Genomic DNA, 26,014 nt, shown 5'->3' on the forward strand with positions numbered 1-26,014 from the left:
CAGATACACATAGAAGGTGCCGCATAGCCCGGCCGATTCTCTGCCTTCAAGGAGAGACTGGCACAGAGTCACTTCTGAGTAATTTCTCTCTGGAGCTGGATGACTTCGTCACTCATATTTCTAGCCAGAACATTTACTCAAGCTTTATGTTAATAACATCAATTAGTACAATGTCACATGAAAACAATCAACCCATCAGGTTTAGCCCCTCTAGGTTATGCCCACCTACAGAACATTACCGGGAGCCCCTAACAGCTCAAATAAACATCAGGACTATGGGCTCAAATTGAGGAGGTCTAGGTATCAGGAGAACTCATCCATGAATCTGTGAGGTGCTGAGAAGCCAGAGGGGCCCAAAGGGCCTGTGCTGGCACTGAATGCCAGGTTCCAGAAAACCCCAAGGTGTTCTCAGGCCAGTTGCTCTGTTATCCTGCTGACTATGCCAAGAAATATTGTAATGCTGATAACTCTAAAGACATGCCTCTTTTAGTTAAGGCAACAAACCTTAAATGAACAAACTTTTTTTTTTTATTTTAAAGATTTATTTATTTATTTATTTATTTATTTATTTATTTATTTATTTATTTATGATAGACATAGAGAGAGAGAGAGACAGAGACACAAGAGGAGGGAGAAGCAGGCTCCATGCCAGGAGCCCAACACAGGACTTGATCCCGGGACTCCAGGATCGTGCCCTGGGCCAAAGGCAGGCGCTAAATCTCTGAGCCACCCGGGGATCTCCCCCCACCTTTTTTTAAATTTTAAAGTAGAAGGAAAATAATTTTATTTGAGCCCAAGTTAAGACAACTGCTTTGGGTACACAATCTTCAAAAAGAAGAAGTGCTCCAGGGAAGGAACAGTTGATGCAGGGTTAACATAAAAAGTTACAAATCATTAGACAAAGGAGATTTCAGAAAGTTGCAGACCTTATCTTAACCTTTCCAGTCTGTGCAAGGCTCCATGACTTCAGTCTCGTGGGAACTTGAGGTTTTAATCTTTATGTTAATGTTCCATTTTGGTTATTTTTTTAATTTCTTTTTTTTTTTTTTTTAATTTATGATAGTCACACACAGAGACAGAGAGGCAGAGACACAGGCAGAGGGAGAAGCAGGCTCCATGCACCGGGAGCCCGATGTGGGACTCAATTCCGGGTCTCCAGGACCGCGCCCTGGGCCAAAGGTAGGCTCCAAACCGCTACGCCACCCGGGGATCCCTGGTTATTTTTTTAAATGAAGCAGATGTACAATGTGTGCTTGAGGTAGAAATAGAGGCTGTGCTCTAAGGTTTTGTCCAGTAATTTTTACCTCGGTAAATGTTAAAGTATAGCTTCCCTGCGAGCCCAGGTATTATTTAGGTGGTCTTTTTTTTTTTTAATATCTTAGTTATTTACTTAAAGATAGAGAGATAGAACATGAAGAGGAGAGGGGCAGATGGAGAAGCAACTCCCCACTGAGCAGGGAGCCCAATGCAGGGCTTGATCCCAGGACCCTGAGATTGTGACCTGAGCTGAAGGCAGACTTATCCAACTTAGCCATCCAGGCACCCCAGTTTGGGTGGTCTTCACAGAGGCAGCGAGATCTAACCAGGTGATAAATCTGACTAAACAGGAGACAGAGAAGTCCACACAGTTCTCTCCACAGATGAGAACAGAGGATAGAGAAGTACCCAGGTGTTTCAAGTTGGGTAGCAAAACAGAACCTCCAGGTTAGAAGTGGACAGTGGGCAAAATGGAGGGAGCTGGAAGACAAGAAGGAAAAAGGAGAGAGAAAGAAAGAAATGGCTTTCCACTTATCCCACACAGATGTCTATTCAAAGGAACCAAACGGTGGCCGGTGGAGGGAGGCAGCACTCTCACTGGTCCCTGGGTGATCAGGCCCAGGGAATCAGGCTCAACCCGCCTTCCTGCAAGGGTCTAATCAGGCAACTAAAGACAAGAAAAAAAAGGAGTTTCCTGTGACTATCAGATTTCTAGCCAATCCATGATGTGAGGGTTACATATGCACTGGTCTCATGAGTCTGGCGTTGGGGAAATCTTGGGCCACCCAGGTCTGTGGGTACTTGGTGGCCACTCCCACTTGGGCTGGTTGGTTGCGGTGCTGGGGCACATTCTCAGAGGCTGGGTGGAGTCCAGCAGTGGCCTCTTAGAGGCAGCCCGCAGTATGAGAAGGAGGGGAAAGAGCATGGAAAAGAAGAGAGAGGGAGGTTAGATGTTTAGGAAGGAAGGGAAAAGGGAAAAATATTGTCTGAATGAGAGTAGTGGGAACCCCATGACAGGAGAGGCAGCAGTGACACAGAAATAAACGTTTAGGAGATGGCTGGTCAGCTGCAAGGGCTTGCATCTGGCTGACCCAGGGGGTCCCACATTCTCCTGGATGGGGAAAAAGAACCCCTGGGGTCCTGGCAGGGTCCCTCCAAATATGATACCATACCTGGCCCTTGGGCTCCCTAAACAATAGAAATTGACAAGAGGCCAAATGTGAGTTTCAGGTAAGGCTTTATCCAAGCTCATGGTCAGCGCAAGGGAGACAGCACAGAGCAAGGTGTCCTCAGGCTGACTCCCCGAGCAGAGGTCAGGGAGAGTTTTTTTATTTTTTCTTATTATTTTAATTTTTTAAAAGATGTTATTTATTCATAAAAGACACACAGAGAGAAGCAGAGACATAGGCAGAAGGAGGAGCAGGCTCCCTGTTGGGAGCTTGATGTGGGACTTGATCCCAGAACCCTGGGATCAGGACCTGAGCTGAAGGCAGACGCTCAACCACTGAAACACCCAGGTGCCCCTCAGGGAGAGTTTTTAGACACTCAAGTGGGAAAGGGCATCTTCAAAACATGTAGAAACAGGGATTTATTAGAACCTGTGCAGTTAAAGGTCATGCTTCTTGTGTCCTCTGTCTCATTAGCATGTTAAATCTCCATGGGGGGGTGGTGTTTTTTAGTATTATAATAAGGGGGAAAGTTGGTGAAAGGTCAACACTGGGGTCCACCTTGGAGCAGACTGGTTTGGTCTGGTCTTCACCAATCTTTGTAGTGAACATCCTCCTTTCAGTGAGCATCCTCTCTCTGCATTTCTGCAAGATGGCATACTTAAGAGGTATAGAGTTTGAACTTTTCTTTTTTTTTCCTTATAGAGGCTGGAGGAATGCTGGATATTGCCTTTAAGGTTGAAGGGATCTGAGTCTAGTCCCTGCTCTGTCCCATTTCTATTTGCAATATTTTTATGCTGCATCTTATTCTATACTGGAGCTTTCTATTTTATCAGAATAAACTTCACCTTTGATGATAAAGATCTTCTCATTTATATTAAATTATCATCCTAGCTGACTCTTTAGCTAAGATCTAATGTTAAGAATGTAAATTCTCTGAATACTTATATTAAAAAGACAACCTGATTCCTAGAAACATATAAACTACCAAAGCTAAAATAGGAAGAGATAGAAAACTTGAACACACCCATAACGAGCAAAGAAATTGAGTTAGTAATCAAAAATCTCCCAACAAACAAAAATTCAGGGCCAAATGGCTTCACAGGGAAATTAATCAAACATTTAAAGAAGACTTAATACTTATTCTTCTCAAACTATTCCAAAAAATAGAAAAGGATGGAAAAACTTCCAAATTCATTGTATGAGGCCCACATTATCCCAATACCAAAACCAGGTAAAGACTTCACTAAAAAAAGAGAACTATAGGCCAATATCCCTAACGAACATGGATGCAAAACTTCTCAAAATACTAGCAAACCAAATCCAACAATATATATTAAAAAAACCATTCACCATGATCAAGTGGGATTTATTCCTGGGTTGCAAGAGTGGTTCAATATTTGCAAATCAATCAACATGATACACCACATTAGTAAAAGGATGAGATTCATGATCATTTCAATAGATGCAGAAAAGGCATCGACAAAGTACAGCATCCATTCATGATAAAAAACCCTCAACAAAGTGGGTTTAGAGGGAATATACCTCAACATAGTAAAGACCATATATGAAAAACCCACAGCTAGTATTTTCCTAATGGGAAAAAAACTGCAAACTTTTCCTCCATGAACAGGAACAAGGCAGGGATGTCCACTCTCACCAGCCACTTAACACAGTACTGCATGTCCTAGCCTCAGCAATCAGACAACAAAAAGAAATAAAAGATATCCAAATTGGCAAAGAAGAAGTCAAATTTCCACTGTTTGCGGATGACATGATACTCTATATAGAAAACCTAAAAGACTCCACCCCAAAAACTGCTAGAACTGATACACAAATTCAGCGACATTGTAGGTTATAAAATCAATGTACAGAAATCTGTTGCATTTCTATATGCCAATAATGAAGCAACAGAGAAATGAAGGAATCAATCCCATATGTAATCATACCAAAAACCATATGATACCCAGGAATAAACCTAACCAAAGAGGTGAAAGCCTGTACTCTGAAAATTATACAACACCGATGAGAGAAATTGAAGCTGACTCAAAGAAATGGAAAGATATTCCATGCTCGTGGATTGGGAGAACAAATATTGTTAAAATGTCTATACTACCCTATACATTTAATGCAATCCCTATCAAAATACCATCAGCATTTTTTCCCAGAGCTGGAACAAACAATCCTAAAATTTGTAGAAACCACAACAGACCCCTGAATACCCAAAGCAGCCTAGAGAAAGAAAAACAAAGCTGGAGGTATCACAATTCCAGATTTCAAGTTATACTACAAAGCTGTAGTGATCAAAACAGGATGGTAGTGGCACAAAAACAGACATATGGATCAATAGAACAGAATAGAAAACCCAAAAATGAATCCACAACTATATGGTCAATCAATCCTCAACAAAGCAGGAAAGAATATTCAATGGGGAAAAAAGTAGTCGAGAAAACCAGACAGCAACATGAAAAGAATGAAACTGCCCCACTTCCTTACGCTATAAACAAAATAAATTCAAAATGGATGAAAGACCTAAATGTGAGACCTGAAGCCATAAAAATCCTAGAGAAAAACATAGGCAGTAACCTTTTTGACATGAGCCATAGCAACTTCTTTCTAGATATATCTCCTGAGGCAAGGGAAACAAAAGCAAAAATGAACTGTTGGGATTTTATCAAAATAAAAAGCTTCTACACAACAAAGGAAACAACAAAACTAAAAGACAACCTACTAAATGGGAGAAGATGCAAATGACATATCTGATAAAGGGTTAGTATCCAAAATGTATAAAGAACTTATCAAACTCAACACTCAAAAAACAATCCCATTAAAAAATGGGCAGAAGACATGACTAGGCATTCTTCCAAAAAAGACATCCAGATGGCCAACAGACACATGAAATATGCTCAACATCACTCATCCTCAGGGAAATACAAATCAAAAGTACAATGAGGTAATATCTCACACCTGTCAGAATGGCTAAAATCAACAACATAGAAACAACAGGTGTGGTGTTGGTGAGGATGTGGAGATAAGGGAACATTTTTGCCCTGTTGGTGGGAATTCAAGCTGGTGCCACTACTCTGGTAAATAGTATGGAGTTTCCTCAAAAAGTTGAAAATAGAACTACCCTATGATCCAGCAATTGTGCTACTAGATAGTTACCCAAATAATACAAAAATACTAATGCAAAGGGAGTCATGCACCCTTATGTTTATAGAAACATTACCTACAATAGCCAAACTATGGAAACAGCCCAAGCGTTCATTGACTGATGAGTGGATAAAGAAGATGTGGCATACACAGACACACACACACACACAGTAGAATATTACTTAGTCATAGAAAATAATGAAATTTGCAACTATGAATAGAACTAGAGAGTATTATGTTAAGTGAAATAAGTCAGAAAAAGACAAGTACCATACAATTTCACTCATGTGGAATTTAAAAAGCAAAGCAAATAAACATAGGGAAAAAAGAGAGACAAACCAAGAAACAGACTCTTAACTATAGAGAACTGATGGTTACCGCAGGGGAAGTGATAGGGATGAAGGAGGGCACTTGGGGTGATGAACACTGGGTGTTGTATGTAAGTGTTGAATCACTAAATTCTACACTTGAAACCAATATTATGCTGTATGTTAACTAACTGGAATTTAAATAAAAACGTAAAAAAATAGTAAAAACAAAACAAAAAAGACAATGTGATCAGTCTCAATAGAATTGAACACATGAATGTTCAAATGAGCTGGATATAGCATTTTTGCATGTGTTTTGTTATTTTGGTACAGTAATAATTAGTAATTAGTAGTAATAAATATCTGACACACAAATCTTAGACAAGTTATAGTTCATTGTAATAAGGTTATTAAGGAGGGTTGTTTTCATCTCCCCAGCTCCTCATAGAAGATGCTAGTGGCTGTTGGCATTAGAATTTTGCCTGTCCAGGTGAAGGCCTGACAGGTTGCTGGAAGCCCCAGATGGGGGCTGCCCAGGCCCGGAATACTCCCATCTGTCACTCTGAAGTCTATGTGGTTGCGAAAACTGCCACTAATAAGCTGTGTCACCTAGATTTGAGATATAACTTGTAAATATGTCATGTATGCCATTTTGCCATTTGTCTGCCACCATCCTGCCACCACATAACAACGGCCTCTGTGTCCTGCTAATCTGTTATTGTAAGACCTTGGAGGAACTGTGCCTTCATGCTTTACCCAACTATTACTCTTCACATTTCATGATAAGGAAATGGGGGACCAGGAAAGTGAAGCAATTTTCCCAAGGTCACACAACTTTGAGTGTGTCAATCTCTCAGAGCTGGGCTGCTCAATCCCACAGTATTGTGTGACAGTCGCACGTGGCTATTGAGCGGAGCACTTGGTATGTGACTGGTTCAAATGGAGATGTGCTCTAAGTGTAAACTCTGTCTTGGGCTCCAAAGACTTAGTCTGAAAAAAGAATGTAAAATATCTCATTTGTAATTTTTCATATTACAAATCATTATACAAATCATTTATAAATGATTATTTGGGATACATTGAGTTAAGTAAAACATTATTCAAACTCATTTCACCCTTTTATTTTTACCTTTCATTTTTTTAATTTAATTTTTTTAAGATTTTATTTATTTATTCATGAGAGACACAAAGAAAGAGGCAGAGACACAGGCAGAGGGAGAAGCCGGCTCCTCATGGGGAGCCTGATGCAGAACTCGATCCCAGGACTCCAGGATCATGCCCTGAGCCAAATGCAGACACTCAACCACTGAGCCATCCAGGTACCCCTATTTTTACCTTTTTAAAATGTGGTAATGAGACAGTCTTAAATTACAAATGTGATTCACGCTATATTTCAGCTGGACGGTGGTATCACAGAACCCGTCTCTCCATCTGGACAGTGAAGTTAGCAGTGAGAACACGTGTAAAGTGCCCAAATAGCGGGTGTTCTATAAATGATTTTGTTCCTCTCCCACCACATTTTCTCACCAGAACACCCAAGTCTCATGACTTGGACATACATGAATTTCCAGAGGCTTTAAAAGAAACATTGTTCTTCTCTTCCATCCAGATTCCTCTCTAGCAAGGGCATGTTTTTAGTCATGAGTTATTCGCAATCTTAGGGTATACAGTTTGTAAATAGCAAGTCAGATATTTGGGAACCTGGGCCAAGATCCTGAAACTGCCTTGCCTAAAGCAGAGGCGTTAGAGAATGTGCCCATTCATACACTTGCCCCAGACATTGGTGAAAAGATGGACTGATGTGTAGGCAGGAAATGCACACAAGGTAATTCATTGCCATTGAAGCTCACTGAGCATCTATCTGGTTGTGATATGAATTATTCATGGATTCCGCCTTGGCGCTCTTCTGTTGAAGGTTGATGTCAGAGCAGGACCTGTGCTCCCCTCTTTGACCCCCGCGCTCAGCAGCTGTGTACAGAAGGCCCCATCCTAGATTTGGTTCTCTTCCAAGTGGGCCTAGAAACTGGAGGTTGGCCACTACAATTAGGCCTCCTTGTCCAACTGCCAGAAGATGAATGAATTCCTCAGCCTCAGCCCAGTGCTCTTGAGTGAATTGAGATAATTTATGGAATTGATTTATGCTCTTCCTCTCTCCACAAGTATTCGTGATGGCTATATAAGTGGTCTTTTGTTGAATTTACACAGTCATCCTCTAATTTTGTGGCTCTGGTGTTCCTGTCAGGGATGACACATTTATACGTGATCTGCTACAATGCTCATGAAGTTACAGTGCTCAAGAGTAAGGCAACAGGGAGCGGTGTGGACTGTTCCCAAGTGGGGAATGCCCAGCACTCCAGACCCAAACAGGTTGTTGCCTGTAAGGATACACATCTGGGATCATTGCGTCCTCTGATTTTTCACTAGAAGTCCAATTCTCCAATTTTATTGTGGAAATCTGTTTTTTAAATTTGGGGACTGAATGAACCCTTCTCTGGGTCCAATTCAACCATGCTGTTTATAGTTTCCAATCTTGTTTGTGCCTCTATAAATGGGTCCTTTGTGGGAAGGAACTCTGCCTTTTATTTTCCTGTGCTCCTCTTTTGCTTTCTCTCCCCCTCACCACACTGTGCACGTTGCATAGCATATATAATTATTATGATTTCCAGAACAAGACACTTTTTGCCACTTGATTCGTGTTTTAGACCCCTCTTCTTTTTTGTACTTCTTGTTACTCGAAGTTCTCCAGATGCCAAGAGAGAAGAGGAAGCAGGAGCAGGAATCACAGAAGCTCTTTTCCGACCACATGCCCTCATTTGTAAGACAATGCGTGCAAAGCCCCTATCCCCTGGTTTCTGTATTACATTACCAAGGCTTGACCAAGGGGGCAGGGGCTCAGGAGAAAAGGGAGGAATTCCAGGTCAGGATTCAGAAGGCCTCTCCTTTAATTTAAGGCAGTGCTAGAGCAACAAGAGGCCTGCCCGGCCCATCTCCATTCACACTACCCTGTTTCCAGTGCTCCATGTGCCCACCATCTCTGGAAACATGCTCCCTATTCTGGGGTTTATTTTGTGAGGAAGGCCTCCTGACTCCTCATGCTATCTTCCATTCAACCAGATACTTTGTCTTTGATGACATGCCCCAGGGACCCTAAGAAACGTAGGCTGTGTCTGCCTAAGTCACCAAAATCTTCAATAAAATTCAGTTGGGGAAGTGGCTATTTTGAGCCCAACAGGCAGTTTGTTTGGTTTATGTGTGTGTATGTGTGTGTGTGTGTGTGCATGCGTGCGTGTACATGCTTGGGATATTGAGAAAGTCACAAACTGAGTTCTGTTCATAGGAAGCAGATCCAGACCATTTGCTTACTGTGATGCATGAAGTCAAAATTTTCAGAACTACACTATAGCTATAAAAGATATTAAAGGAAGGGGGCCCCTGACTGGATCAGTTGGTAGAGTGCACAGCTCTTGATCTCAGGGTTGTGGGGTCAAGCCCCACGTTGGGTGTAGAGATTACTTAAAAATAGAATCTTTAAGAAAAAAAAAAAAGACGTTAAAGCATGTTTTAGGGAATTGAAAGAAGACAGCTATATTTTCAGGAAATGAATTGAGAAAAACCCAGTGAAGCAATATTTGTTTCCACCTATGCAAAAACCCAGACAGATATGCAGCAGGAAGTCTGCGGTGTCTCTGCACTCATGGCCCACATCATGAGGAGATAGATATAATGCTGATGGTGGCAGGGATCAGACTGAGTTCTACAATAGTACATCTACTTTGCTGGTAAAAATACAGGAAGAACAACTTCCTGTAAAATACTCTAAACATCTGTGTGATACGAAGTGCAAAGCTTTACTACTATTCAGGGAAATCCAGCACACACATACAATTTGTTCTGAAAGAACTTTGTCCACCCAGTCTTGGAGTTTCTGGGACTTTCTTAGATTTCTGCAGCTAATGGTATCAACACAGACATTCCATAATTCTCTGTAGGGAAGGGGGCAACAACCTGATCCCCACTTTTCCCTGATCCCCATTTGGGGTATTCAGAGACTACGCTTTGTATTTGAGGGCACACACTTTGGCCTCAATGTTTTATTTTGAGCAGCACACACTGACTTACCCTTGGTATTTGGGATCTCCCAAGTAGCCTGTCTTCAGAAAACAGATTTCTTCTTTTGAGTGTGACCCTCCCCAAACTCTAGCAGATTGGGGTGTACTTTTGTTACCCCATACTTTGTAACTGGGCTTTATCTAGCAACTCTTGAGTTCTATTTTAGGGCATCCTACATGGTGAACATTTTCTGATGCAGGCCATGTCTTGATGCTTGACATTTTGTGTTCTAGGTACACACGGTGCTGCCCAATCCCATAATTTGAGATACAGCTTATGGCTTATGGAGTGTGGCCATCTATTGTTTTAGGCATCCGAGGCTTTCTATAGATGTATGTCCAAGTGTATCGTGACAAGGGGCTGTGGTTGATTTTCTCCCAATTCCAGTCCTCATAGAGGCTGCACTAGAGAAATGGTCATACAGGAAAATGCAATCACACCTTGGTGTTTAATAGGAAAATCAAAGTTTCCCTAAAGTGAATGTGCTGTGCCTCCATCATGAGGTATTCCATGTTTCTTGGTATTGCTTCCCTTCATGTTCACCTTATCTTCATGATAACTCAGGAGGAGGCATTTTGAAAATAGCCTCCTGGCCACAGTTCAGACTGGGCACCTGGCTGGAGCTGGACATTCACGGTGCCTTTGTCAGGTCCCACCCACAGCTGGGGAGCCCAGGGGTGGAATCTTGACCCATGTGAGCTAATCACCCTCCTTTGCTGGAATTTTAAGACTGAAAATGAGAAAAAAAATGCATATCTTCCCAGTGGATGAGATTGTACATAGAACTAAGTAGACAGAGGCAAGTAGGTAGTCAGCAAGAAAAAGGAAGTCACATAGCGGGAAATTAAAGAGCGGAGGGATAAAGGGCATTCCTGAGGTTTTTGGGTCCAGCTGTCCCTCAGGCTGTCTTTGTCGCTCCTCTCCTACAGCTTTTAAGCTAGCAGTCATCCATAAAAATCCCCCTTTTTGCTAAATTTTGTTCTGATTGGGTTGTAGCACTGATAACCAAAGTTGTCCTAATCATCACAGTGAAGTTAGATCATGTGCTATCAATACAAACAAGTACACAGCAATTGCATATTACCTTCCTAAAGACCTTTTACACTTTATAATGGATGGTGTGTATCATTACCATAAACAGCATGCAATTAACTTGGTTCTCCAGCTTTGATTTGTGTCAAAGTTTGCAGGGTTATTTTTCTTTTTAAAGTATTCAGAATTTGGCGTTGGGGTGGGATTTTTGGCAGTTATAAAAGATGCCCAAAAATTATTCTACATTTCTCCCCTTGAAAGACTTTATAGATACGCCTAAACAGTTTCCAAAAATAGTGATATTAATTACCCCCCCCCCCCATCAGCAGTATGGAAGATTTCCAGTTACTCCATATTTTCACCCACACTTGGTATTGCCAGTCTTCTTCATTTGAGACATTTTACACCATTATACAATGGGTATACGATGGTATCACATTATAGTTTTACATTTTGCATTTTCCTAATGACTAAGAAGATTGAGCACCTCTTCACATATTTATGGCCATTTGGATATCGTATTTCATGAAGTGTCTGTTCAAGTCTTTAGCCCATTTCCTGTTGGGTTGACTGCCTCTTATTGACTGATTGGGGTTCTGGACATAAGTCTTTTGTTGGGTATATGTAGTGCAATGATCTCCCATTCATGGCTTTCCTCTTCATTCTTTCATTGGTATCTTTTGGTGAACAGGAGTTTTTCATTTTAATAAAAATGAAAAGAAAAACCTTCTGATCTTTTTTTTTCATGGTTAGTGCTTTTTATATTTTATTGAAGAAACCTTTGCCCCAAGGTCATGAAATCATTCTCCTGTGTTTGCTTCTCAAAATTTTATTATTTTAGTGGTCCTGGTTAGGTCATACACCTACCCTTGGGTCTGACTGTATGTAGTAGCTTGTTTGCTCTTGATTATCATTCTAACTAGGAGCTAGAAACGCACTGGGTGGCTGAGAATGGGGATCATACCTGTGAGCCATTGTATTTGACTACAAGTAACAAAATTGGGAAAGCAGGGGCTTACACAGAATAGAGCAGTGGTCCTCAACTTTTGGTGCACTGAATCATCTGGAAGTTCTAAAAAACTGCATGTCCAGGCTGCACCCCATATCAATCACATAAAAATCTTTTTTTTTTTTTTAAAGATTTTATTTATTATTCATGAGAGACACACAGAGAGAGGCAGAGACACAGGCAGAAGGAGAAGCAGGCTCGATCCCGGACCCTGGGATCACGACCTAAACTGAATGCAGACACTCAACCACTGAGCCACCCAGGCATCCCACATAAAAATCTTTTGAGGTGAGATCCAGGCAACAGTAATTTTTAAAGCCCCTCTGATGAGTCCTAAGGGCAGCCCAAGCTTGGAACCACTGAATAGGGTTTTTCTTTTATGTGACAAGAAATCTGAAGTTAAGCAGTTTAAGGCTGGTGTGGTAGCTTCACAAAGCATTAGGGGACCAGGCTCCTCTTAACGTAGAGCTTTACTATCCCTGAGGGTGTGATCATTAAATAACTGCTAAAGCCTCACCCATTGGGTTTCTATTCTACACAACAGGTAGGAGGAAGGGCAAGGGTAAAAGCCTTACATAACAGTTTCTGCATAACTGTCAATGGCAGGAACTTCAATATACCGTCACCCATCATACTGCCACCCATATCCAAATACTGGGAAATGTATTTATTTGGGTACGTTGCCATTCCCAGAAAAAATCAGGGTTCTGTTAGTAAAGCAGAGTGGAGAATTGATATGCAGATGAAACACCTATGCCATACACTCTAACTATAAATGAAATAAAAGTGTACTTTCTAAAAAGATCAAGACACATTAAATCTCATCTTTACATATGTCTTACTGAAATAGAGGTCTTCAGCTTAAAGAGACATATTTCTTTTCTCAGACATTTTTATTGTGTAAGGCCCCTTGTGATTTTAAATCATATTTTTCTGAATAGTATCAGGAAAGAGAAGAAAAGATGGTCATGTGCTTTTGAGAAAAAATGATAAAGTACTGTTGGCCAGGCAGGAAACAGCACATCCTTGGGAAGCTTTGAGTGCCAGGCTCTGGAGTTTGGGGCTCATCCTTTGCAGTGGACGGAGTGCACTGTTTCCCCCATCACTCCCCAGTCCCTCTTTCCAATGAAGACTAACTTATTGCCAGGTGTGCCCCAGTTTTGGGTTCTAGTTCTTGGCTCCATCCCTCATGAAGTCCAGATGAATCCCTTTTTTACGTTTGAGCTAGCTGGCAGGAATTTCTTCCAGACTTTTCAGGAAGGCTGATGTCATGAGGCCTTGTCCTAATGAGGAGACAGGAGAAATGAGATCAGATGCCTGTAATGTTTCTGAAGGGCAGATAGATAGGAATTGGCAGCTGACCCCAAGTGTAGGAAGAGAAAGGGAGGAGCAAAGACTCAGTCTGAGATTTCTGCCTCAGCCACTGTGAGCAAGGGCATATTAACCCCTCAGATGAGGACATGGGCAGAGAAGATGGATTTTGGAGAAAGATGATGAGTTTGGTTTGAGAAGGGAAAAAGGATGGGAGCTGGTTGCTAACATCTGAGAAGAGAGAGGCCCCTCTGGGCTCATTCTTTGCTGGACAGTCTATAGGCAGAAGGCAATCAGACAAAGATGCAGGAGTGGCCGTGATGAAGTATGCTGGCTTCCTGAGAGGTGTGCTGAGGGCAGAAATGTGGGTCGGGGGGTGCCCTGGTAGAAAGCAGAGGGAGGAAGGGGATGAGGGGCCTTTGCTGAGCACCAGAACTTGGACCCATTTACATGGCAGAGTGGGAGGAAAGTATAGACTCAATACTAGGAAGGGCACTGAACAGTGAAGCACTGTGCATAGTACAGCAGAAGGAGTTTTGGAGATACCCCAGCAGAGCTGAACACTGCTAGGAGAGGGGAGAAATCCAGACGGAGGACAATCCGGTTGGGAGTTTGAGGGCCCTGAGAAAAACTAGCCATTCTGCAAACATAAAGATACAACAGGAACTCTCCTAGCACCCCCACCCCTACCAGGATGTTTGGTATTCTCCACCAGGATAGTTTCCATACTTAGATACATATGTATACCTTTTCTTTTTATGAAGTTAGAATTGTATTTTACACACTGACCATAAGTTGCTTTTATTAAACAACATAAGGTGATCACCACAGTGTCTGGGCAGATCTGAGCTAGGGCAGAACTTCAGGATACAGGAGCTGCAGAGGCCTCAGGCTGCAGAGCATGTGGGAGAAGTCAACCTCTGGGCATCAAAGGGGCCACTTCCTGCCCTGGGGTGTGGCTTCCCCAGCCCTTCTCTGCCAGAGCACTCTTTCTATTCAGGCTTTGTCCCATCTCATTGGGTGAATGCTCTTGGAGAGGACACTGTATTGAAGTTCACAAAGCTCAGCCATACAATAAAATATGAGAACTGAAGATGAGAAAAATGTGTCCAATCTTCAGCAATCTTCTCTGTGGCTGCTCCAGACTTTTCCCATTCCTATTTGCTTTCTGCTGGCCCTAACCACAGGCTATATTTAACAAAATATCAAGCCTAGTAGGCCTCAGGTTTCCTATAGCTCCCCCAGGACATCCAATCAGAATGGAAAGGAACGTATATAATAAATCCTTAGAACATCCCTGCAAGGTAGCCAATGTCATAATTATTTTACAGATGTGAAAACTGGGTTTCTAAGCATTAAGTAGGTCTAAATACTTGATATGTTAATATATGCATAATGTAATATATAACATCTATCCTTATATGCAGCACATGCATTATTAAAATATATACCATAGGGACACCCGGGTGGCTCGGGCAGTTGGGCATCTGACTCTTGATTTTGGCTCAAGTTCTGATTTCAGGGTTGTGGGATCTGCCAGCATGGGGCTCCCTGCTTGGCATGGAGTCTACTTGTCCCTCTCCCTCCCTCTGCTCATGTGCTTTCTGTCTCTCAAATGAATAAATAAAATTTTTAATGTATATATATATATATCATATATATACATCATATATCATATATCATATAATACATTGAATACATTTATTCAATGGAAAATCTGAGCTTCAAACTAAGTCTAAGGATCATATCCATTGGTTCACTTTTTAAGATATCATTAACTAAGAAGATACTGCAGAGGTTGGAAGCTGAGATCTGCAGTTCAGTTATGGCTAGAAAATGTATTTTGTTTGGTCCAGCTGGTATTAAAGTATCCAAAATCATAAAGAATTTATCAAACTCAACATCCAAAGAACAAGTAATCCAATCAAGAAGTGGGCAGAAGACCTGAACAGACATTTCTCCAAAAAAGACATACAAATGGCCAATAGACACATGAGAAAATGCTCAACATCACCTGGCATCTGGGAAATAAAAATCAAAACCACAATGAGATACTAAATGGCTAAAATTAACAAGCCAGGAAATGACAGATGTTGGTGAGGATGTAGAGAAAGGGCAACCCTCTCACTCTGTTGGTGGGAATGCAAACTGATGCAGCCACTCTGTAAAACAGTATGGAGGTTCCTCAGAAAGTTGAAAATAGAGCTACCCTATGACCCAGCAATTGCACTACTGGGTATTTAACCCCAAATATACAAATGTAGTGATCAGAAGAGGTACTTGCACCCCAATGTTCATAGCAGCAATGTCCACAATAGCCAAACTATGGAAAGAGCCCAGATGGACAGAAGAATGGCTAAGGCCGATGTGGTACATATATACAATGGAATACTACTTAGCCATCAAAAAATGAAATATTGCCATTCACAAGGATGTGGATGGAAATACAGAATATTATGCTAAGCAAAATAAATCAATCAGAGAAAGATAATTATAATCTCACTCATGGAATGTAATAAAACAGAGGATCATCAGGGAAGAGAAGAAAAAATAAAACAAGACAAAAGCAGAGAGGGAGACAAACCATGACAGACTCTTAATCATAGGAAACAAACTGAGGGTCACTGGAGGGGAGGGGAGTGGGCAGATGGGATAACAGGGTGATGGAGACTAAGGAGGGCATGTGATACAATGAGCACTGGGTGTTATATAAGACTGATGAGTCACTGACATCTTCCTCTGAAACCAATAATACATTATATGTTAATTAATTGAATTTAAATTCAAAAAATAATTTTTAAAAATAGGGAAAAGTAACTCTAGAATCAGAATTTCAGTTTCTTCTGAAAAAGCAGATCTGGCTCCTCTGGGCCTCTATCCTCAGGAGCCAACAACTGGCTGGAGTTGTATAGTGGTGACCCCTTCACACAAACTGGGTGACTGATGGGGTAAAGTCCACTCTTGGCTCTGGTCAGTGGTTGTGATGACCTGTCTAGACCCACAGGCCTGTGCCAGCCTTGGTATAATTCAATGTCCTTTCCAGGGGCATTTACTCTTAAAATAAAACAAGACCCAAAAACCTTTATTATAGAATAATTTGACAAATATTATTGTATATATTTAAAGTGTACAACACGATTTGATAAACATGTATTGTAGAATGGTTACCAAGACCCAGAGAATTATCGAAGAGAAAAATTCTCATACTTATGTGATAAGTCATAACAAAGTACTAATGTTCAGGGAGCAGAGAATCACCAAGAAAAATATTTTTTGTCTGGGGTTGTCCCACAATCCCTAAAATGAAGCCCATATAAATAACTTCCAATTCCGCATACTCTTGAATTCAAGCTGGAAACTTGTTACATTTTTCATGTAAAAAAGGGGTTGTTTGTGTTTTTGTCTTGACCTCTTATCTCTGGCTTTTTAAAAAATTTATATTTCATTTTTATGATTTTATTTATTCATGAGAGATACAGAGAGAGAGGCAGAGACACAGGAAGAGGGAGAAGCAGGCTCCCCATGAAGAGCCCGAGGCAGGACTGGATTCCAGGACCCCGGGATCACGACCTGAGCCAAAGGCAGACCCTCAACCACTGAGCCACCCAAGTGCTCCTGGCTTTTTTTTTTTTTAATTGAGGTATAATTGACATTTAACACCGTATTAGTTTCAGGTGTGCAGCAGAATGATTCACTATTTGAACACATCGTGAAATGATCATTACAAGTCTAGTTAGCATCCATCATATACATCCCCAGAAAAAAATTTTTTCTTGTGATGAGGACAAACAGTATTTTTGTATTTTCCTGAAGTCATTTAATGGAATCGTATGAATAAAACAGCCTCCAAACATCTCCACGCCGACCACAGAAGAGGATCACTGGATGGTAATGACTTGGCCCTTCCCTGCTTACGAGATTTAACACCGCCTCCAACGCTCCAACTGTTTTGGGAGAGGCCGTTATTCTGCAAAATGCGCTTTCTGTTTCTTGGCCTCATGTGTAGGGCCATTTAGGGAGCAGCCGTGTTTGCACAGTGAGCGTTTCTGTGGAAAGTTGTTCTTGAGAGAGACACCCATTTAGTGTTTTCACATTACTTGTATCCCTGTTGGCAGCAGAATGAAATGCCAGTAAAAAGTGAAAGTTACCAACTACAGCTCCTACGGTGGGAGCCTCAATGTTAAGAAGAAAGGGACCGGTCCCACCACTGCACAGCTCCAGTCACCAGCCCAGACCACAGGTGTGCACCCGCAGGATCCGAGAGGCTTCCGCTGAAGCTATTTCCTGGCTTCCCTGGGAGAACCGTGGAGCTGCTCTTCCTCTGCATGTGTCTCCTGTAATTATTCACTCATGTGTTGTGGGTCAGCTAATGAATTTTAAGACATTCATTAACCACTTGTGTGTGGAGCCTCATACACCCTTTCTCCTTAGTATAGATACTGTAAGACCCTATGTGAGAGTGAGAAGGAGGGGGGGAGATGGGGAGAAATGAGGAAATCAGAGTCGTGCCAAACGGCTGACAGGACCACGCAACCTCAGGGAAAGGCCTGAGGAGGACTGCAGCCTGGGGACAGGTTGGTATCCCTCACCCTCACCCTCGCTCCTGCTGCTTCCCTCCTGTCTCACCACAGCCCTCTCCCCTGTTTCCTCCACCTCCAGCTCCTCTAGGGGCAGTAGAAAGACCCAGGATATTATATTCTGGGCTTAGCGGGTCCTAAACTGGTGATATGACCTTGGCCAAGCCACCCTGCTGTTCTAGATGGTTTCTTAATTTCTTTCTTTCCTTCTCTGTTTCTTTCTTCTTTCCTTCTTTTTAATATTTATTTGAGAGAGTGAGAGAGCATGAGTAGAGGGAGTGGGAGAGGGAGAAGCAGACTTCCCACTGAGTAGGAAGCTGGACACGGGGCTCCATCCCAGGACCCTGAGATCATGACCTGAGCTGAAGGAAGACGCTTAACCACCTAAGCTACACAGGTGCCCCTCTTTCTTTTTCCTGTAAGATTTATTTATTTATCTTAGAGGAGAGCTAGTTGGGGGGAGGGGCAAAGGGAAAGGGAGAGAGACTCCTAAAGCAGACTGAACACTAGCCTCCATCCCAGGATATCCCCTGATATCATGACCTGAGCCCAAATCAAGAGTCAGATGCTTAACTGACTGAGCCACTCAGGAACCCCAGATGATGGTTTCTTTTTATGGGAAGAAAACACTTGACCAGAGGGACTTTAGGATTCCTCTTCACTCCTAGGGTCCTCCATTCTAGGTTTAGGATGTTGGCAGATTTTTCAGCTTCCCTTACATAACTGTTGGCCCTGAGACGAGTGATGATGAACTTAGCCCGAGTCACTCTCTAAAATGAGTCAGTCTAAAAATAACAATACATATTTGAAAGCTTTCTAGGATTGTGTTTAGTTTCTGTAAAGATCCTAGGACTCCTTTGATACCTTCTCAGTGGTCGGGGGAGGAGGCATCCTGACCTGGGTAGACTCCAGCAGGACACCTGGGCTGAATCTCAGCTCAGTGACTTCCTAGTTGCATGCATTTACACAAATTGTTTCATGACTTTGGCCTCAGTTTTCTCATGTGTGGAACAGGCAAAATGAGAGCTTCAACCTTTTAGAGCAGTCATGAAGATTACATTAATTAGTATGTTGAGAGTTCTTAGTGTGATGCTTGGCAGAGGGTAAACATTCTGGGAATCCTAGCTGTATTAATGATTACTTCATTCTGATTTGCGAGTATAGAAAAATAGCAGAGACATGAGAAATGATTAGGAATACTAAGCAAGCAAATCTAAAAGAGAATGCTCAGTAGGATGCAGCCAGTTATGAGATTATGATTCATCAATTAGATCCCCTTTTTCTAAATCTTCAAATGTTTCTGATCTTAACAACAAAGCCAGAAAGGCTTCTCTCCACTCTGGAAAGCACAGTTCACACTCACCGCCTTCTCTTCCTTACCACCCACTCATCCTCGGCAAATGGCCTTGGAGCCTCTCGCTGGCACTGCTCCACTGAAATGGCTCTTGTGAAGGTGGTTGGTGACCTAGCAGGTAAACCCTGTAGCTTCTCCTCACCCTCAACCCTCTCCATCTTGCTGGCATCATCTGATCTTTCTCCTAAGGTCTGATGTTCATTTTCCACTCCTGCCAAAGAGCTCTATCTCTGTATCTCTTAACAGCTCTGATTGAGCAGAGCCAGAATTGAAGTCATCTTTCTCCCAAACATCTCCGTTGCTGTACCTTCTGCTTTGGTTTGGAATGCTACCCCATCCCTGGGGCTGGGCTCAGTCTCCGTGCCACTTCCTCACCTCCTCTCTCTTGCTCTCTTGCTCTTGACCAGAGGACCCACCCCCCTCCCCTATACCCAACAGTGCAGGCTGCCACCAGGAGGATCAGGGCGTGTCTTGTGACCAGAGCTCCAACCAGCCATTCTCAAAAACATCTGATGACTTCACATTATCTACAGAACAAAGTCCATACTCCTTATATTAACACTGAAGTGCTCCCCCAGTCTCCTCCTCGGCAAAACTGATCCCAAACACCAATCTTTCAGGGCAGCCTCATTTCTTACTATACTCCTGCCCTCACCCCACACTCCAGACAAAATGAAGAGCTTTGTTCAATTGTGTGTGCCACATAGTGCTTGGTGCCCAGAACATAGTAAGCCCTCAGTCAATATTTGTCAAACAGGAAAGAAATATGATATGTAACCAAATAGCAACTATGGCAAATGCTAAAATGAGGAAGAAGCTTCCTAAATATTTATTCTTCTCTGCAGAGGCCAAGATGATGACTTTTCCTTTAGCACTTGGATGTTGCAGAAATTGGCACATGTACTTTCACTGCAAGGTTGAAGCTTTCATTTGAAAGGAGAAATTATTTCACGTTGCCGGGCAGAGGGTACTTTCATAATTACAAAAACATTTGACAGACACTCAAGTGTAATGTCCCTTTATAAGAGGGCAATGAAACAATAAATTATAAGGACCATTAGATGATTAGAGAGATCAGAGCATGAATTTTTTTTTTTACTCTTATCAGATTTTTCTAATAAAAACTCAATTCTCATTTGAGGCAAGTTCCTTTGGGCACCTTCCCAATACAATTCCAATTTATTTTTCCATTAGCTGGGAGCAGTTCTTATATTTTTTTCATTATAAGCCCATGGTGCCAAATCCACATCCTGCTAGAAGTTTGAGAGTCCAACTCGCTGGTACTTCTGAATATCATCTTTCTGTTACTGCTGAATGGCAACATAAATGTGGCCAGAGAGATAGGATTCAGGTTGGGAAATTAGAGAAGTGATAAAAAAAAATGACCACACAGGCAGTTCTAATGAATGTTAAAATGCAGGAGGATTTATCTAAGTGATCTTATGTTTTGGGTTTGGGGAAAATGAATGGAACATGGAAATTATGATCATCATTATTAGAAATAGATCACTTTTGTCCTCATTATGACAATTTTAGAATCTGTATATCAATATGTCACACATTTAGCCAACCTTGGCCTTGTTGGATCTCTGGCTGCCTTGATGCAGTTTCGGGGGTTGGCCTCTCTACCTTTTCAATCCATGCCCAATTGTCTTAAATTCAAATTTCAAAATAAGTATAATTACCTACTTTTTTCCACTAACGGGTGACAGGAGAATGGGATTACAGAGCATATAATATAAACTGTGGATGATCTAAAATACATCTTTGAGGGATCCCTGGGTGGCACAGTGGTTTGGCACCTGCCTTTGGCCCAGGGCGCAATCCTGGAGACCCGGGATCGAATCCCACGTTGGGCTCCCGGTGCATGGAGCCTGCTTCTCCCTCTGCCTATGTTTCTGTCTGTCTCTCTTTCTCTCTGTGTGACTATCGTAAATAAATAAAAACAAAAAATTAAAAAAATAAAATAAAATACATCTTTGATTCTAGAATATGTTAGGTTTTTTTTATTTGAATCTGCATATATGATTTTATAAGAGTTCCTGGTCCTTCATAAAAACAGTCAAGTCCTACTTATGAAAACCAAGCAGCCTTCCTCAAATCCCTGACCCTTCTACTCTGCCTTCCATACAGAGAAGAGCAGGAACCCAGCCCTCAGCCTCCTGGACAAGTTCAATTTGACTATACTTGTCCTGCCCGCGTAGACACTCCCATACCACAGTGGCCTCCACTGCTCAGTCCGCTTCTCTCTCAGGCTGCTGCTTCTTCCCTTTCACAGACTGCTTTCTCTTCTCTCTGCTTTCCTCTCTACCTCTGGCTTCCTCGTTGCTACTCCATACTCTGTCTTTCTGCTTTGGCCCTGACATTGCATGACACTGCATACCTTTGTTTCCAAGCCCATCAGAGAAAAGATTTGATGACTTCTGTTGTCAAAACAGGGCAGGGTTCAAGTATGAGGGCCCCGTATCCTGGGACACCAGCTAGTTGGTTAATGGCTAGCCATCTTTGAGTGGGCCATCACACTGTTCAGAACTTTTGATTATGTATCTATCTGCGTATCTTTGGACAAATTAGGAAAATGATTACTCAATATATTTAGCTTGTGTGCTGTGTAAAGCTTTAGGTCATGTGGAGTCTTTATGAGGAAAACTGACAGGAACAAACAGTTCTCCATGATGGAAGGATGGGGCAATTATTCAGTTGGTGAAAGAAATCAAGATCTGAGGAAAAGCCTGGCTGGCTGGCTGGCCGGCTAGGAGGCAGCCGTAGGGGCCCAGATGAAAGGCAACAGGGCCCAGCTGGCACCAGACTTGAGTTGCCCTAGAATGGGGCCTTCGTGTTCTTAGCTATGTTTATTTTTTTCCTACCTATTAGAACTGTTCTCTTGCCCCCTAACCTGGGAAGCTTCCTGACACCCCTCTTGCCTCCAGGGTGTGTATGAGTTGAACCTTGCTCCTCCATTACCTTCCCATACAGAACCAGAGGCAGCTTACTCTTAGAGTGTGTGCCCTCAATAAGCATTTATTAAGTACACAAAACAAATGGATATTCAAAAATTTTGTAGAGAATTTTTTAAAAAATAAGTTTTACAGGGGTGTCTGGGTAGCTCAGTTGGTTGGGTGTCTGCCTTTGGCTCAGGTCATGATCCTGAGGTCCTGAGATCAAGCCCTGCCTCTGGCTCCCTGCTCAGCGGGGAGCCTGCTTCTTCCTCTCCCTCTGCCCCTTCCCTTGCTCATGATCTCTCTAGCTCTCTCTCACTCACTCTCTCTCAAATAAATAAAATCTTCGGAAAAAAAAAAAAAACCATGATTAAAAAAATTAGTTTTACAAAGCACTCTGAGGAGACTGTCTTGGAATGTCTTACTGGTACTTCTGTGCACCAAGATTTTTGTATTCAGAAGACATTCTCAATTTCTAACAGTGTTTCTACCTCCCCAAAGTCCTTATAATGAGGAGAACTTGAACAGGTCTTTTGAATGGAGTGTTCAGAATTCTGGAAGATTCTTTCCTCTGAAGAGAGGCCTTAGTTCCCAAAATGAACTATGAACTATAGTTCATTTCTTTTTTTTTAATTTTTATTTATTTATGATAGCACACAATGAGAGAGAGAGAGACAGAGACACAGGCAGAGGGAGAAGCAGGCTCCATGCACTGGGAGCCCGATGTGGGATTCGATCCCGGGTCTCCAGGATCGTGCCCTGGGCCAAAGGGAGGCGCCAAACCGCTGCGCACCCAGGGATCCCTGTTCCCACTATAGTTCATTTCTGAAGTGATATAGCATTTTTGGGGTTGCATCTGAGACACCAATATTAGAATGTCATTTACTGAAGAGAACCATCTTTCTCTATTCTCCTTTGGCATTTCGTAGGCCTGGTGATTTGATCTTAGACCAATGTTAAATTTAAAGTAGTGGGTGCCTGGGTGGCTCAGTCAGTTGAGTGTCTGGCTTCAGGTCAGGTTATAATCCTAGGGTTCTGGGATTGAGCCCCACATTGGGCTTCTCTCTCTGCCTATGACTCTGCCTCGCTGTGTCTCTCATGAGTAAATAGATAAAAATCTTAAAAAAAAAAAAAAAAAGGCAGCCCTGGGTGCAGCGGTTTAGAGCCGCCTGCAGCCTAGGGCGTGGTCCTGGAGACCCTGGATCGAGTCCCACGTCGGGCTCTCTGTATGGTGCCTGCTTCTCCCTCTACCTGTGTCTCTGCCTCTCTCTCTCTCTCTCTCTCTGTCTCTATGAATAAATAAATAAAATCTTTAAATAAAAAGAAAAAAGAAAAAGAAAAGATGGTCCTTGCCCACAGCAGTATAACAGCTGAGTGAGGCATAGAAGTCAGCTGGCAATTATATTGGCGGGGCCCATCTTTTTTCACTTAACGAGACACAGAGAAAATGATAACATTCTTCATGGTCCCCAAGCCACTTGTAGCTGGAGGGTTCCAGCTGCCCCAGATCTGACCCAATCACTCCAAAGGCTGAGAAGTGCCAGGGCTTGCCCTTCCTCCAACTAACACCAGCTTGGAGACTCAGGGTAATGCTACCGTGTGATGGATCCGCAGGTAGGAGTAGGGACAGGAGGGCCATGCGTCCCTCTCCCAGGCTCAGAGGTAAGGAAGGGTTTCTCAGGGCAGTGACAGCAAGCTGAATCTTGATGGATATTAGCTGGCCAAAGAGGGTGGTGGAGTGGGGATGGGGAGTGAGTCGCCAGAGGCAACTGCCTGTGCCCCACTGTGGAGGGCAGGGAGAGGTTCAGGATAGCATGGCTTGGCTCGAGGGGCAGAGGAATGTGGCTCTAGTGGCAAGCGGGCATGAGACCCTGAGAGCTGTGAGTGTTCTTTTTTTTTTTTTTTTTTTTTATTGGAGTTCAATTTCTTCTAACCAGGCTGTCAACTCCTCGAGGGTTGAGACCACAATTTATAATTCCATGTCTTGTAAACTACTGATCCTGTAAGGGCTTAATATGGCACCGTTTGATAGAAAAGTCTCTCTTTACTAGTGACAGTGTCTTGATGGCTGCCACGAGACATGAGAGCAGTCTCTTGAGAGCAATGTGAATGTGAACTGTGTTTTCCTAGAGTTTGTATAAACCCCACTGGAGTGGAAAGATCTGATAGCCTTACAGTTCTCCATTCCCTCCTGTTTCCAGGACAAGCTTCTGGTTTGCCTTTAAAGAATGCCTGACATGGCTTTTTATTGACACTGGGTTGGTTATCTATGCATTGTCTCTCGCCTCACACGGGCTGCGTGTCCTCTGCTCTGTGATGCTGCAGCTGGGAATGAGCTGGCTACAGTTCCCCGGGCTTCCTGGAGCTTTTTGTTAGTGTCTGCTGACAGGAGGCACTGGTTGGAGATCAGAAGGCATAGGAAAGAGAGAAGCCTCCTGCTTCTGCCACCAACGGTGTGGCAGTTGGCTGGAGGTTGTTGGTAACAGCTGTGTGAGCTGAGGGGGTGGGCTGATTCCTGTCTCTAGCCCCCCAGGGTTCCAGAGCCAATAGCAGTAGTTCTTCAATAGTGCTGCAGCAGGTGCAAGCTCCAGGTGTCTACCCCAGGGGCATTAGCACCCCCTGATCCTTGGGTATCCAACCTGCTTTGTTTTGGGTCTTCATCCTCTTCTTTCTTCATTCAGCCCTTCCAACACCTTTGCAACCAATCTGTGTATTAGTTCCTCTATCCAAAATACCTAGAATAGTTTCTTTTTTCCTTTCTTATGGGTGCCTGGCTGATACAGACACCAGCTTATAGGGCTGTGATCAGTCACTATAAGAGAGGGTAAAGAAATACTGGTTGTTAGGAAAAAAGGAGACGACGATTATGTTGTCTAGCTATCTGTAGCTCCAAATGGCCCAATACTTGGCAGGGATGGTCCTGAGTGTATTTTTCGAGTAAAGGTTTTTTATCCTGTTTGAAATGAATTGATGGAGTAGCACAGTTGAACTGCTGGAATTGGTTTTATGCATGGATGGATTTCAGATGCAGGGCTGTTGATCCAGCATCTTTTACAACTACCAAATTCACAGAGGAAGAAAAAGAAAAGGAAAAAATCCCTAAAGCTCTGCAATTCTCTGGCGCACAATTCTCTTCCATCGTGCCTTCAGAGTATACATCAAATATAATAAAACCAGTGAGTCAGCTTAAATGGTGTGGCTAAAAAGAGAGTGATCCCTCCAATCCTCCTAAACACTCTTGGCAGAGACTTTTCCTGCCATGGGGCATTGCTGATTGTTCTAACAATGCCTGGAAGGGAGCCCTTTCCCGGTAAGATGGTTGGATTCTCTTTCATCTTGGGGTTACCTTGAACAATTTTAGCAATGTCTTGTATATGTTCGCAAATGCCACTGACCACAATACTTAAGTATGGTGAGGTCTCATCATAACAAATTACATAGCTGCACAGGTTGGCTTTTGTCTGAATAATCTGGTAGATTCATCTACCAGACAGTGCGAATGCGAATGAAATAGGAAAGGCATCTTTCAAGGCTTCTCTCACATCAGGATAAGCAAAAGTGTGAGGAGGAAGTGTAAACCTAAAAAAATAAAAATCCTTTAGCTCTCTGCTTTCCTTCACCTGGATGAACCTGAATGTCCACCTATTGTGGAACATTACATAAGTTGGTTCCATTTGCATTCTCTCGTTAAATTCTTGGTCCCTGTGTGTCCTAATTACACAACAGAAACAGTTTGGACATTGTATCTGAAAATACATAAGCTTTTATTGCCCATCCTGATCCTAGCTCCCCTGTAAC

General features: G+C 42.6%; 1 protein-coding gene across 1 annotated transcript in view; it reads left to right on the plus strand.

The window, feature by feature from the left end:
- The first annotated feature begins 1,045 nt into the window (after window positions 1–1,045).
- MGAT4A (alpha-1,3-mannosyl-glycoprotein 4-beta-N-acetylglucosaminyltransferase A) overlaps window positions 1,046–26,014 on the plus strand; it is a 155,353-nt gene continuing 130,384 nt past the window's right edge. The window contains exon 1 of the mRNA XM_072768062.1: window positions 1,046–1,179. The gene's annotated coding sequence lies outside the window, so the exon portion shown is untranslated. The remainder of the gene's footprint in view (window positions 1,180–26,014) is intronic.

Source organism: Canis lupus, chromosome 11, assembly GCF_048164855.1.
Source record: "Canis lupus baileyi chromosome 11, mCanLup2.hap1, whole genome shotgun sequence".
Taxonomy (NCBI): Eukaryota; Metazoa; Chordata; class Mammalia; order Carnivora; family Canidae; genus Canis; species Canis lupus.